General features: G+C 44.1%; 1 long non-coding RNA gene across 1 annotated transcript in view; it reads left to right on the top strand.

Moving 5' to 3' along the window:
* LOC117361904 overlaps window positions 1-6,898 on the top strand; it is a 97,230-nt gene extending 90,332 nt beyond the window's left edge. The window contains exon 4 of the long non-coding RNA XR_004539743.1: window positions 5,836-6,898. This is a non-coding gene — a long non-coding RNA (uncharacterized LOC117361904). The remainder of the gene's footprint in view (window positions 1-5,835) is intronic.
* The last annotated feature ends 9,006 nt before the right edge of the window (window positions 6,899-15,904 follow it).

Genomic DNA, 15,904 nt, shown 5'->3' with positions numbered 1-15,904 from the left:
GGTGATCACTGAGGTAGTGTGTGGGGGATCTGTTTTATGTGTTTGCAGTGCTTATCTGGTGACTTTAGGTGGGTTTTTGTGACTTAGACCATGTTTTACATGGTCTAAGTCACAACGTCCAAGTTCCGTCGATCCTGGGTTGTATAACTTTTGGTTATACATGCTGTTTGAATAAGTCTAAGCCAGCCCACATGGCCCAACTCCCACCCTCGACACTCCTCCCGAATCACCCCATTTAGCTTTGGTCATTCAGCGGCATTATGAAGGCCTAGGTCGTTTAGAAATACGTCCAAAACCCGTTTTTATTATCGGCACTTGGACGTATTTGGGAAATGTTCACCCAAGTGCCGACTTAGGCCGTTTTTTGGACATTTTTCTCTTTGGATTATGAGCCCCTTAGTATATGCTATTTAAAAACAGACAATCCAAACTACAAAGTTAATTCTTAAAATTTAGGGCTCCTTTTACTAAGGTGCACTAGCGGTTTTAGCGCACGCATGAAATTACCACACGTTACACCGTGCGGTACGCTTCTAGAATAATGCCAGCTCAATGCTGGTGTTTAGGTCTAGCGCATGCGGCAATTTTGCGCGCGCTATTCCGTGCGTTAAGGCTCTAACGCACTTTAGTAAAAGGAGCCCTTAATATATCAGGACACATTCATTCTCTAATTCATTCATTCACCCATTCATTCTTTCCTAAACCTTCAAAAATTTGCTCTTTTATTGTCCATTAATATTTACCTTCTGGCGTTCTATTTGGGGGTCATATTAATATGATTCTGGAGACTGTGATTCCGCTATCTTATGACATGGTAATTTGTGGGACATTATTATCCCCTAAGCCACTACATAATAAATATAAAAATAGATTGTTGGGAATCTGCACAAGTTGCGGCTATACTCTCTCGAGGAACGTAGGGAGAGGGGAGATATGATAGAGACGTTTAAGTACATCACTGGTCGAATAGAGGTGGAAGACAACATTTTCCTTCTAAAAGGGCCCTCGTCCACAAGGGGACATCTGTTGAAAATCAGGGGGGGGAAATTTCATGGGGATACCAGGAAGTACTTCTTCACTGAAAGAGTGGTGGACCATTGGAACGAGCTCCCGGAGCAGGTGATCATGGCCAGCAGCATACAAGATTTTAAGAATAAATGGGATGCCCACGTCGGATCCCTACGAGGGTAGCATAGAGGAGGGCAGATTGGGGACAAGTGATAGAGTGTAGATTAGGGGAGGGTTGTTGGAGTGGGCAGACTTGATGGGCTATGGCCCTTTTCTGCCGTCATTTTCTATGTTTCTATGTTTCTATGGAATCATGACTGGGATAGCCATCCAAATGATCACAAAAAATTGGAAAAACTATGATCGTCTAAATTTTACTTTTTGGTGGCACACGTTATGTTTGAGTTATAGGTTCGAGAGAACGTTTTCTGATCAAACGGGTAACAATAAATTATTTAAATTGACATGGAGTCCGTTGACTAATTTTATTAATAATTGAATGATACTTCCCTATACTTTTGTTCATTCCTTACACATCCAGGGAGGGGGGGGGGAAGGGTGGAAGAAAGTGTTTTGGGATTGTTGTAGAAGATGGATGTAATATTGTTTGAATACTTGATTATATTGAAATAAGGGGGGAAGGGGGGTGAAAATAATTTTTATGGTATTTATTGAAAGTTGTAAGTGTTGTCTTTAAGATATTTTGTAATGTACTCCTGTATAACACTGTTTATTTATTTATTTTTTAAAATAATTTTTATTGAGGTAGCAGCCATCACCATAAAAGGGATTGGAGGCTACAACAGAACAGTATTAAATAACAAATAACAATAACACTGTTTAAGTTTGAAAATGAATAAAGAATTAAAAAAAAAAAAAAAAAAAAAAGAAATGCTTGGAATTACATTCTCATTAAAAAAAACATTCCTGTGGCTAAAAAATTTCACAAGCTATTGATGTGTTCAGAATAGATCAAGTCATTTAAGCTGGTCCCCTTTCACCATTCTGAGAAGAAACATTTCTCCTAGAGCTTTTCATAGCAAATCTAATTTTTTGGGTGATCTCAGAGCTTTGCTACTAAGCAGTGGGTAACATAGTAACATAGTAGATGATGGTCCATCCAATCTGCCCAACCTGATTCAATTTAAATTTTTTTCTTCTTAGCTATTTCTGGGCAAGAATCCAAAGCTCTATCCGGTACTGTGCTTGGGTTCCAACTGCTCAAGTCTCTGTCAAAGCTCACTCTAGCCCATCTACATCCTCCCAGTCATCGAAGCCCGATGTTAGCCTAGAGCAGTGGTTCTTAACTTTGTTGGAGGTACTGAACCCCACCAGTTTCATATACGTGTTCACCGAACCCTTCTTTATTCCCTTAGTTTTGCCAGAGCTAGACTAGAATTACTCAACTTGGCACTGCAAATCATGCAATTAGGACGCTGACTCCCATCACGTTCCGTTATACATGTGAATCCATATTGTACATATTCGTCCGACCACTTTCGTATTTTGCTCGACATAGTTAGTAAGGGATTAAAATATTAAGATAGGTATCACACGACGTACCATCACAACAGTTACAATTCGACTACTGTGCGCATTAAATCCCCTGCAGCACAGATAGGCCAAGCGATGTTGCGTGATCACCTGCAGCCAATAATGGAAATACTTCTTCATGGAGAGAGTGATTGAGCATTGGAACGAGCTTCCAGTGCAGGTGGTCGAGGCACGCAGCATCTCAGACTTCAAGAACAAATGGGATACCTATGTGGGATCCCTACGAGGCCATGCCAAGGGATAGGGTCACTAGGACTTGAATGAGCGGGTCAGTAGAGTGACAGTATAATTACAATTATTCTTTAGGGGGTCAGTAGACTTAAGAGGGTGGGTAAATAGTGTGGGCAGACTTGATGGGCTATGGCCCTTATCTGCCGTCATCTTTCTATGTTTCTATCATCACGAATCATAAGCGCTTTGGTCACGTTCAATCGTCTATCAGTTAAATCACAAATTTTGATCAAATTTTGATCAGGAATTGATTGATGTATATAAGGCATTAGTTACAGATTGATAGATCAAGAAACCGAGTATACAATCAGTCTTGATCAAAATCACTGAATAACTGATGATTGAACGTGACCGAAGCGCTATATGAGTCGGAGGTGTGTTTTGACCTCCGCCGAACCCGTGAGACTGACTCGCCGAACCCAGGTTAAGAACCACTGGCCTAGAGAATTCCCAAAACATAATTATTCCAATCTGATATATTTTATTGATTTTTGGAAAGCTGATTAAAAAACAATGAATGAATGCTTCAAATGTTTTTCTCCACATCTTACTGATAGCATCAGAAGATATTTATTGAATTCATGCAGTTAAAATGCCCAATTAATGTAACATTTTGTAGCAAAGAGGGCATACATTTCTACCTTTTTACACCCTTCTACAAAGCTGTGTGGCAAAAGCCCCAGAGCCCTCTAAATCCCTATAGGCTTTGGGCTAGTTACCAGAGCAGCATGACATTTTAAAAGAGGTGTGGGGGGATGTCTTCTCTTAGGTCATGTGTCAGTTTTTTAAGCCCTGCATCATCAGACTATGAGGATAATTTTATACAGTAATTTTCATATGTATAAAATACTGACCAGCATAAAAGAACATACTTTCAGAAAACGGTGCATTAGGGTTGTCCAGAGAAACCTAAAGTTGGAAAAACAGTGTGACTTATTTTTTAACCATGACTTTGATTGTGCTTGATCAGAAAATAATCCAGGGTTTTACTGTACTCATCTTTTTTATGTGCAAAAAACGTGGCTTAGGGGTATACATTCCGACATGGGACTATGTTTCGCTACAGGCTGTTTCAAGGAATCCCCCTACGGAGCAATAAGACATGCAAGTGTATATTTATTCAAGTTTTAAAGCTCTTTTCAGGAAAATATACTTTATCAAAGCACTTAGTTAATCATTTAGAGCTCCTTTTATCAAGCCGCGCTAGCGGGGTTAACGCACGTGACATTTCATCACGCGTTAACCCCCGGATGGCCAAAAACTACCACCTGCTCAAGAGGAGGTGGTAGCGGTTAGCGCGTCCCGTGGTTTAGCGCGTGCTGTTACGCACGTTAAACCGTTATCACGGCTTGATAAAAGGAGCCCTTAAAGATGCTATCTTTAATTCTGTTGGGGGCAATGTTTCTCGCATTTCCAAGTTCATCTAGGAAACACGGCCGCGGCTTTTTTTTCTTCTTATACAACGTTCAAATGAACATGCTGACGTCAAATTCTCACACCCAATCACCAGGGAAAATCCCCTCCTGACGTAGCTAACCTTCATTAAACATTATATTAGCATCATCCACTCTATTTCAGCATTCAAAGCCCTTAGGCTTCACACAGTTAAGTGTGAAAATCCATTTCTGCTCTTTAAAATTGAGTCTTTCTTCACAATTCTTCAATCGGCATCTGGCATATTGAAATCATCTATTAGTAGTATTCAGTGGAATAGTAAGGGGGGGTGGAACGGTCTGCCCTGGGTGCCACCTGGTGAGAACTCGGGCATACAGCCTCCTCTCTGGCCCCTGCTTCTGCCCGGACCCCCCCCCCCTGCCGCATGTATGCACTGCTTCCCTTCCCCCATACCTCTGTAACGTTCATGGTACGAGTGGCAACCCCCAAGCTGCTGTTGCACCAGCGTCAGCTCATCCTCTGATGTCACTTCCTGGACCCACACCTAGGAAGTGACATCAGAGGAAGAGTTGATGCTGGCGTGACAGAACACAGCAGCTTTGGGGGGGGGGTTACTGCTCATGCCATGAACGTTACAGAGGTTCGGGGGAAGGTAAGTGGTGGGCGCACAGTGGGGAGGGGGGGGGGCGCCACCACCCAGGACGCCTCTCACCCTCGCTAAGCCAATGGTAGTATTTCTCCTTTCAAAGCTATACACTTCTCCCTCTGTATTCGCGGGGGTTAGGGGCAGAGCCGGACCGCGAAATGTGAAAAATTGCGAATAACTTTGTGGCCGGCTCTGACCCACCCCCGGACTTTACCTGGTTGTCTAGCAGACTTTCGGGGCAGGAGCGATCTTCCTACGCTCCTGTCCCATGCAGATCACCATTTCTTATTGGTGATCTGCAAGGGGCAGAAGCATAGGAAGATCGTTCCTGCCCCGAAAGTCCCACTAGACTACCAGGTAAGGCCAGGATGCCGGGGGAAAGGCAGGAGGGAGGAGGGGAAGGTCTGAAACAAATCTTTTTTTTTTCCCTAAAAAAAAAAAATTGCGAATAACCAAATCCGCGGATGCTGAAACCGTGGATTCGCAGGGGGAAGTGTATTTTGAATGTCATCAACTAAATCTCTATCTACTTCTTCTGCCTGTGACGAAGGCCTGTAAATCACGCCAATCAATGTAAGCAGAATTTCCATTCCCTCTTTCCAGACTAATCCAGTTTCTCTTCCTTACCCTGTAAGTCCTGCAAGACTGTTGCTTTAATATTTATAGAACGTGGCCCAAATTACTCAGAAATGTCTCAATACAACTTGTCCTGATTTTACGTGCTACCCTGCTTGTTTCAAACCATTTTCAGGTTTTATGCTGAAAGACACGTAAAGTGTTTTGCTCATATTTTTATCTTTGTACCCTACCTCATCTGGACCCCCGAGGAAGGCGGTCTCACCGAAACATGGACTGTGTAGGGTCCATCAGGACAATCATATGTGTATTTCTAATTCAGGCTTTTATTTGTATTTTTATTGTGAAGAGCAAATAAAAATCATCGTTCAGGACAGCCACAGCCATAGTCTGTTGTTTTTAACTTAAAAACTTTTGTGTTTCAGAAGATGACTACGTGAGGTGCCTCAACCCTGAAGAAGATGTTTTGAAACATGGTCATGTTGGAAGAAGTTGTCCTTACTATGGTTGAATCTAACATAAGTGCTTGATATATTTTAAAATTTAGCCATTATTGATTTGAGACCAACATAAAAGTGAATAAGCATTGGCTTCCAGTCGCCTTCAGAGTCCAATATAAAGCAGTGATGATTTGTCATCAATTTCTGTATGGAAACATCCCAGAATTACTTAAAAGTAATATTCCCAGTTATACACCAAAAAGATCTTTGCGTTCTGAAAGTTTAGCTTTACTGAAGACGTCTGTGAATCCAAGACTTGTTGAGGCTGCTAAAAGGATTTTCTTGTGCAGGAGTTAAGTTATAGAATTCCTTGGTGGGTCAGATACGAAATTGCTGTGAAAAGGGTAGGTTCAGAAAATTACTAAAGACGCAGCTATTCGTAGATGTCTTTTTTAAAAGTTACTTCTGCTAAAATCGATGAATTATTTATGATCTCGACTATCCACATTAGGGTATTTTCCTGAGGATTGTATGTATGTTCTTTTTATCTCATGTCTATTTGATCATGTATTTGCTTTTATTTTGTCTTCATTTTAATATTGTGTATGTAAATTATGTAAACCGTTTAGTTTTAAAATTTAAACGGTATAAAAAAAAAAATTTAAATAAATATTGATTAAAATAATAGAACAAAATACTGCACTACTGGATTGAGCATGAAAGAAGCTCAGCTCAAGGCAGCCCTCTGAGAATCCATGAGAAAAGTCTATAATAGTTCTGACTGATATTAAGGATTTATCACTAATAATAATACCCTAAGCGCGCATGCGCACTCCTACCTGCGGGTTACATGATCCGTAGGTCCCCGCATGCGCAGTAGAAGGACTCAGCGGTGGTTTCTTCTGCGCATGCGAGGCACTTTAAGCAGGGACGCACGGATGTGGCTCCCCCCCCTTTTCCGACCTCACTCCGTCTAACTAGACAACGGCCTCACACTCGCGGCCCCCAGGTAATGTTCTGTGGCCCGTAGTCTGGCCGGCTCCCTTACACTCCCTGGCCGAGGTTATTTTTAAGTTCAAAGCCGCGGCGGCAGCTCCTCATGAGCCGTACCTGCGTTGGAGAAGGCTTCCAACGCAGGCGGGGATCATGAGAGGAGACGCCGCGGCAGCTTTAAAATTAAAAATAACTCCGGCAAGGGACTAAGGGAGCTGGCCATAAACAACCAGCTTCTGGGAAGGGAAAGGAAGGGATGGGGGGGAGGGAAATGCTGCTGCTGCTGCTGCACAGGGAAGTGGGGGGGGAGGGAAATGCTGCTGCAGGGCAGGGAGACAGACAGATAGAAAGAAAGACAGACAGACAGCGGGAGTGAGTGAGTGAGCAAGAAAGAAAGATAGACAATGGGAAGGAGACAGAAAGAAAGACACGGGCAGGGAGAGAGACAGAAAAACAGACAAAGGGGGCCAGGGAGAGAGACAGACAGAAAGAAAGACAGACAACAGGAGGGAGAGAGACAGAAAGAAAGACAGGGGCAGGGAGAGAGACAGAAAGACAGACATATATTCTAGCACCCGTTAATGTAACGGGCTTAAAGACTAGTCTAGTAATATTATCTTTAACATATATTGCTGCTTCTACTCCCTTTCTTCCTACCCTGTCCTTCTTGAACAGATTATAGCCCAGTATAATTTATGGTTCCTATAAGCCACGTCTCTGTGATCACCACTAAATCCATCAGCCTCTTCCATCACAGCCTCTAGATCCAACACAGCAGAATTGTAAAATCTTTACTCATTCTAAATATTACGACCGTGTCATGTGTTTTGTGTTGATATCATATGTAACTCGCTGTGCTATCAAGTATACTGTTATTTGAATGTTGTTAATGCTGTAATTGTTTATCGCCCCTGTTTGGGTTATACTTGCTGTAAATCGCCTTAGGTGAACTTCTTTTAAAAAAGCAGTAAATAAATCCCTCATAAATACATAATATGATGCCTCAGACTGAAAATTATTTTCTTTCAGCCGTTTCTCTTTCTATTGGAAGATGCTACTGCCTTCTCCTTATGTATTCATTCCACTCATCAGAGTCAGTTCCTAGGTGAAGTGTTCCATCAAGTCATTCAGCTGTGACAAAAAAAAAGTGATTGATTCATTGAGCGCTTTCACTTTCTGAATAACTTCCAGCATTAACACAACTGGCTCAGTTAATAAATCTACCTTACAGTGCCACTGGCGCTTTTTTTAGCAGAAGACGCATCATGCAGGATGCTGTGTGTGTGTGTGTGTGTGTGGGGGGGGGGGTTCTTTTCGTTCATTTTTGTGTATCTCCATCTCAAGAAAATCGAGACATGGCTACTCTAGCTTTTACAGTCTTCGACTTTATTCTGAAACCTCCATGTCACATGCCCTCTTTAGCCTTTCTAGAGTTTTTCATGTTGGTAGTCACAAAACAGATATTCTTTTCTACAATTAAAGGGTTTTCTGATTTTCCTCTTGTGTTTTGAGTAGTTTACTTATCATTAACGTGGGTATAGGTTTCCTGTGTGCGTTCAGGTTAGTTACCTAGTAGAAGAGTCGGGATGTTTTTGGAGGGAGTAGCCATGGCGACCCTTCACACTGAGGTGTATTTTTATTTCAATCTTGAAAGCCATTTGAATGTCATTCCTCTTTCACATCATCCCCCTAATTCCATAACCTTATGCACTCAATTTTGTAACAAATAGGGGGGGGGAGGCAGTCTGCAGAATGGTTTTTCATTGGGGGTTCTGGGAGGGAGCTTGGTTCATATTGGGTTGGAGTCAGGAGTAGGAATGATATTATTGGGAGAGGTCAGGAGGGGGTAAAATATTGTTTGGGGGGTAATATAGGGGTTATGACGAACAGAAAAATACCGGGCCTCTACGCAGAAGTTATGCAGCTGGCACTCACATGTCTAAGTGACCAAAGATAGGACTGCCTTTGATGCAACCCTATCTGGTCCCTTAGCTATTTGGGCATGGGGCGAAAAATCACCAGCTCCAGCGTGACTCTTGACTCTGCTCCTGCACAGGCCCTACAATGCTGTTTGACATGGCTGGATAGAGCCAATATTCAATGGCACTGCCTGGTTAAGTGCCATGAATATTGGCAGCAGTCCCACTCACTGTGATTTAAATGGAGGAGTAAGGGACCGGCGGAGGCCCCACCAGCTACTAGAAGAGCAGGAGGAGTCCAAGGCTGATGGGGGACTGGCAGGACAGGTGGTGACTGGTGGAGAGACTGGTAATGGTACTGGGAAGCTGTTGGAGAACCCCCTTGGAAGCAGTCTGTAGGAGGTTATTGCGGAATCCACTGTTCTAGGATTTAAAAGCAAATTAGATGCACATCTCCTTACGAGAGGCATAGAGGGATATGGGTGAATAAAATTACACCAGGTGTACACCTGACTGGGTCTCCGCATGTGCGGATCACTGGACTCGATGGACCGTAGGTCTGATCCGGAGATGGCAGTTCTTATGACAGGAGCCTTTCCTGCCTGGTTAAACCATTTTAAATATTGAGACCTGAGGGACAAATTCTGTAACTGGGTGCTTAAAAAGATACCAGTAGGCACCTATTTTATGGCAATCTCACTTTATTATTTTTTTATGAAAACATTTATATACCGCATACAACTATGCGGCTTCCATATCACACATATAGAATCTTATTTCCCTGCGATTACCACATATAACATAGACATGTCTAAACCACATCGTAATCGTCCCTGTTATGGGCAGGGATAGAATGCAAATTCAAACAATTCAGAAATACAAGCAAGCTTTAAATCAGTGGTCTCAAAACTCGCGGCCCGCCAGGTACTATTTTGAGGCCCTCAGTATGTTTATCATAATCACAAAAGTAAAATAAAACAGTTTCTTGATCATATGTCTATTTAGTTATAAATTACAATATTATTATTAAGACTTAGCCAAAAGGAAAGTTTTATAAAACTATAAAGAGTTTTACCTCATGCAAAACTGTCATTTCTTTAAAGAGACACTAATTATTTTTTATTCTGAGGCCCTCCAAGGACCTACAAATTCAAAATGTGGCCCTGCAAAGGGTTTGAGTTTGAAACCAATGCTTTAAATCATACATTGCCATCAAAAGAATTCTAAAAGGTGATTATCAACTGAAATATACCTTAGCATAGGAAGGCATTGGAAAATAACTGAGTTTTCAGCATTTTCTTAAAATTCATCCTCCCCATACAAAACCGCAGGATACCAGGCAAGGCGTTCCATAGTTCTAAGCCAGCCACAGATATCATTGATGCTCCGATCCTAGCATGCAGAGTCGACATTCTACCCTCCAAACTTAATTTCATCCCATTTACATCTCTAAGCTCTCTTCTCGGTTTTTAGATCTGGAAGAATTCTCGTAAGATCTTTGGGGAAGCGTGATACAATGTCTGATATATAATCCCCACAATCTTAAACTTCCCTCTTTGTTGCATAGGTAACCAGTGCAGTTTCTTCAACACAGGAGTTATATGGGTACTCCCAGGAACCCCTGTGATTAATCTTGTAGCGGAGTTGATAAGGCGCTCATTACAGAATTGTGCGTAACTAAAACTTAGGCACCTATTAGGTGCCTACAATGTAGGGGCCAGGGTTTTAAAAACATACATTATAGGCGCCGGCCGCGGCGGTAACAGCTCGGATACTCATAGGAATTCTATAAGCATCGGCGCTGTTACCACGGCGGTCGGCACTAAAAATGCTAACGTGGCTTAATAAAGAAGGGGGGATAATGTCAATTTTGTATCTTATGCAATTTTACTGACACTTTGCGGTCACTTGTTTTGTTCTCGGTGTTAGACATTACTTTTTTTTCTAATCTAATCTAATCCTTAGGTTTGCATACCGCATCATCTCCACGTTCGTAGAGCTCGACGCGGTTTACAGTAGGAGAAATAGGAAAGAACTACAACAGAGGGTTAGAGGTAGAAGTGTGAAGAAAATTTAGAGGACTTGGGATGCCAAGATATGAGTTTCCTTGATTCCTAAGTTGGAGGGAGACTTACATTTTTTGAGAAAAGCCAGGTTTTCAGATGTTTGCGGAAAACTTGGAGAGAGCTCAAGTTCCGAAGAGGGGAGGTAAGGTTGTTCCAGAGCTCAGTGATTTTGAAGTGGAGGGAGGTCCCTAGCTTTCCTGTGTGGGAAATGCGTTTTAGCGAGGGGAAGGATAGTTTTAATTTGTGGGAGGATCTGGTGGTATTAGGGTTTGAGGAATTCCAAGAAAGAGGGATAAAGGGAGGGAGGATACCATATAGGCTATCAATAAAAATATTTAAAAAAAAAAAAGTATTTTAAAGACTTCCTTTTGAGCTTCCTTTCCTTAAGCTTCATGTGATGACCCCTTAGCCTTGAGTTTATCATTTTATGGAAAAAATACATCTTTATATTGTCTATCCCTGGCTATGTCGGGGGGAGCAATGGGCAGACCTGAGCGGATCAATGGGCGGGGCAGGGCAAAGCAATGGGCAGAGTTGGGAGGGCTGGGGGCAGTCCTTAAATCTCCTGCAGAGTGGGTCAGCCCCCTTGGCAGCTCCAATGTCTTGATTTTATTTTTTCAGCCTATTCCTCAACAATTCGAGATTACATATTGCTCAGATACTGCTCACATGATGTCAGAAACATATTCGCTTATTTCAGTCGGTTCAGAGAATGGCCACCCGGATGGTCTCGGGACTCAAGGATCTCCCATATGAGGAACGGCTAGACAAATTGCAGCTATACTCACTAGAGGAGCGAAGAGAGAGGGGGGACATGATCGAGACGTTCAAGTATCTCACGGGCTGCATAGAGGCGGAGGAAGATATCTTCCTTTTCAAGGGTCCCACGACAACAAGAGGACATCCATGGAAAATTAGAGGAGGGAAACTACGAGCTGACACCAGGAAATTCTTTTTCACAGAAAGGGTGGTTGATCGCTGGAATAGTCTTCCACTGCATGTGATTGAGGCCAGCAGCGTGCCTGATTTTAAGGCCAAATGGGATCGTCACATGGGATCTATTCACAGGGCAAAGGTAGGGGAGGGACATTAGGGTGGGCAGACTAGATGGGCCGTGGCCCTTATCTGCCGTCAATTTCTATGTTTCTATGTTCTATGTTTCTATGATTATTCTGAGAGAGGAAATAGTGGGAGTCATCACGAATGTTGCGCTTAATTATCAAAAGCTATGGAGCTATGGAGACTGAAAGCTAAATGCAGTAGGGTCACAAGGCTTAGGTTCCCCTAACCTAGGGAGTCTAATACCCTTGCATTGGCTCCAGCTTTCCAGATAAATGGTACGAGCATGTATCCCTGGTCTCACTCGCACAGTCTTGGGCACCAACTAGCTCTTTGGGTCAGGCACCCATGAACAGGATCTACAAAACAAAGTTATGTTTTCAAGCTGGGCACAGGCTGAGGCCGGGCTAAATCCCGGTAGGCTGAAGGGTACTGTTTCCTGGGAACACTTTATTTTACTTTCAATGATAAAAAGCCAACAATCTCAGTGATTAACTTCAATTTGCTTTACCGAACAGGAACTCAACAGACACAGTTCATAAACTAGTAACTTGATATTTTCAGTTCATAATATTAGGGTGAGCAATTTCTATCCCAGTCTCTTCCCTCTCGGTCTCAGACCAAAGAAGAAAAAGAAAGATTACAATCCAATCCAGTTTCAGTATACAGTACTCCCCCCCCAATATTTGCAGAGGTTCTGTCAAAGGAACCCCGCAAATGTCAAAAAACCGCGAATACAGTTTTTAGGCATGGGAGACAGGAGAGGGCAGCTGGAAAGGCAAGAGAGGGCAGCTGGAGTGCCGGCGAGTGAAGGAAATCACTAGCGGTTTGCTCCGACCGCCTCTTCCTGTACTAAAGTCGGGCCTCACCAATCAGGAGCTGCGACCCCTTTGCAACCCGATTTTCCTCTGACCCGATTCACTAACCTCTCCTCCGATCCGATTCCAATCCGTGCATGCAAATGAGGGGAAACGGCATGCAAAATAGGAAGGACGCGATTCACTAAACATTTTTCTGGCACACCGACTGGCTGGCCGATCCAAAAACAAGCGACTGGTGAGGACCAGTTGCTTATGCAAAAACCCTTCTCTCAGCCCCGATTCTTCTGTCTTCGTGCCACCCTGCTCAGCCCCGACTCTCCTGCCTTTGAAGCCTACTCTCTTGCTCTGCCTCCCTTTCTTGCAGCGCGAGCCTGTGGTTTTAACCCGCTTTCAACTCATGGGCTAAAACCACGGTCTCGCGAGTAAAAAACGTAAAGTAAAAAAAAGTTAAAATAATAAAGCATGGACAGCAAACGCATGCGCAGACCATCTACAGGTAAAGAAGATGGTCTTTGCATGCATTGGGATCGCTCAGTAGCGATCCGTGTGGCTGGGGGGGGGGGCGTGCCTCCGATCACCCCCATTTGAATATTTTCCCGTCGTGAATTGGTTGGCTCTGCAAGGATTGGTCACGGATCGGGCAGGTAAGTGAATCTAGCCCAATGTCCTTAATGTTTCTGTCCCATCCTGGGACAGGGGCTTTCCACCTGCACAATGCAAGTCCTGCCAGAAGTGAGGCACGCCCTCTTCTACTTCTCCTACCTAGGGTGTCTTTTACACCAAACAATCCTTCTTGCTCCCAGGCCTGGAACACTCCACAGGCACCCGCTGCCGTGTATCGGTGGAACGCGATCTAGGGGTGATCATTAGTGAGGACATGAAGGCTGCCAATCAAATGGAGAAGGCTTCCTCCAGGGCAAGACAAATGATGGGATGTATCCGCAGAGGTTTTGTCAGCAGGAGACCTGAAGTCATGATGCCGTTGTACAGATCCATGGTGAGGCCTTGGAGTACTGTGTTCAGTTTTGGAGACCACACTACCGAAAGGACGTGCTGAGGATCGAGTCAGTTCAGCGAACGGCCACCAGGATGGTCTTGGGGCTCAAGGATCTCACGTATGAAGAAAGACTAAAAAAATTGCGGCTGTACTCACTTGAGGAAAGAAGAGAACGGGGAGACATGGTTGAAACGTATAAGTACATCATGGGACGTATCGAGTCGGAAGATGATATCTTCTGGCTCATGGGACCCTCGACCACCAGAGGGCATCCGCTGAAGATCAGGGGAGGGAAGTTTCATGGCGACTCCAGGAAGTACTTCTTCACCGAAAGAGTGGTGGATCATTGGAACAGACTCCCACTCCAGGTGATAAAGGCCAGCAGCGTGACGGATTTTAAGAGAAAATGGGATACTCACGTGAGATCTTTAAGGGAGTGAATTCAGGGGGGGGGATACTTGGAATGGGCAGACTTGGTGGGCTATAGCCCTTTTCTGCCGCTTTTTTCTATGTTTCTATGTTTCTATGCACAGCAAAGTTCTCCTGCCTTGGCTTCCAGGACTTTCCCCTTAGTGCTAGGGTCTCGGTGGGCAACAAAAGACCCTTTCATTACTTTTTGATCTTACCCATATGGGCTGGCTCTTTCCACAAGCTAAACTAGCTGAAAATCCCAGCCTTCTTTGCCTAGTGACTGCCCTGAAAATCCCTCCTTCCACACTCAAGGCAAGGACATTTTTAAGGGGGGGGGGGGAGGGTCACATAGACTTAACAAAACCCATAATTTTTGACTCATGTCATTAGAAGGCATTTTGTGATGTGTCAGCAATTCTCTTTCCCTTTATCCAAAGCAGAAAGTCTGAGAAATGTGACGGCAGCTGAAAGGTGATTTACAAGAATCTAAATCTACAATGGAGAATGAAGCAGCAGAACAATATGTGGTTAATGAACTATTTCTTTATTCATGGGACAAAGGGGACTGAAATCAGAGCTCGTAACAATGAGCGCACGAAGGCTGCTTTTTTGTCCCTTTTATACCTCCGCCCTTTCTGGGGAGATCTACATTTTAGGGTTCATAGACAACTCGGCGAAAGACAAAGGCACGCGCCGACAACTGAGCGCAAGATGGAGGCGCGCGCCGAAGAAAATTACAGTTTTAGGGGCTCCGACGGGGGGGGGGGGTTGTTGGGGAGCCCCCCCAGTTTACTTAATAGATATCGCGCCGGCGTTGTGGGGTTTTTGGAGTTGTAACCCTCCACATTTTACTGTAAACTTAACTTTTTTCCTAAAAACAGGGAAAAAGTTAAGTTTTCAGTAAAATGTGGGGGGTTACAACCCCCCACACCCCCCACAACGCCCTCATAACGCGGCACGATCTCTATTAAGTAAAGTGGGGGAGTTCCCCCCCATGCCCCCCCCGTCGGATCCGTAAAAACAGTAATTTTCTTCGGCATGCGCCTCCGCGCTGCGCTCAATTGTCTGCGCGCGCCTTTGTCCCGGCGCGCTTTTGACCTGACACCACATTTTAGCAGCAGGAGGAAAATGAATCGTGCCATTGTGAAGATTCAGACCTATGATGGTAGATATTTATTTGGATTTAACGGGGTAGGGTAGCTCCCACCCGGTTAAACCCCCACTGACTGGCTTTGCCACTGATATTCAGTGGCACTTGACCGGTTAGGGCCAGATTCTGTAAACGGTGCCAAGACGCGCTTAGGCATAGCGAGGCGTCCTAGAGGCAGTTGCCCAACAATGTCTAAGTCAACCACGCCTACTTTTCAGATAGGTATCGCTAGGTGTCCTACGAGTTCCATGCGGAATTCTTAATTGGTAATTTAATTTGGGAGGATTGGCTGATAACTGGCGCAGTCAATTACCATGCCAATTAAAAAAGTTGTGCACAGATTACAAAGTTAGGTATCCTTGATTAGGGCAACCTATATAGAATCTGGCTCTTAGTGCCTCTACAAGCCACTGTGGCCAGTGGCATAGTAAGGGTAGGAGGCGGACACGCCTCCCTCCTTCTACCCCTCCCCACTCCTTCCCGTCCCCATTCCACACTTGTGCTCTCCCTCCCCACCCCTCGTGCCGCTAAATCTTCACCAGTGCGAGTGGCTTCTGCAGCATGCTCCTTGTGCAAGCATTGTATTTCCCTCTGATGTCACTTCCTGGCCCCGTGACCCGGAAGTGATTCAGAGGGGA

Source organism: Geotrypetes seraphini, chromosome 6, assembly GCF_902459505.1.
Source record: "Geotrypetes seraphini chromosome 6, aGeoSer1.1, whole genome shotgun sequence".
Classification (NCBI taxonomy): domain Eukaryota; kingdom Metazoa; phylum Chordata; class Amphibia; order Gymnophiona; family Dermophiidae; genus Geotrypetes; species Geotrypetes seraphini.
This window is presented reverse-complemented; position numbering and strand designations above follow the sequence as displayed.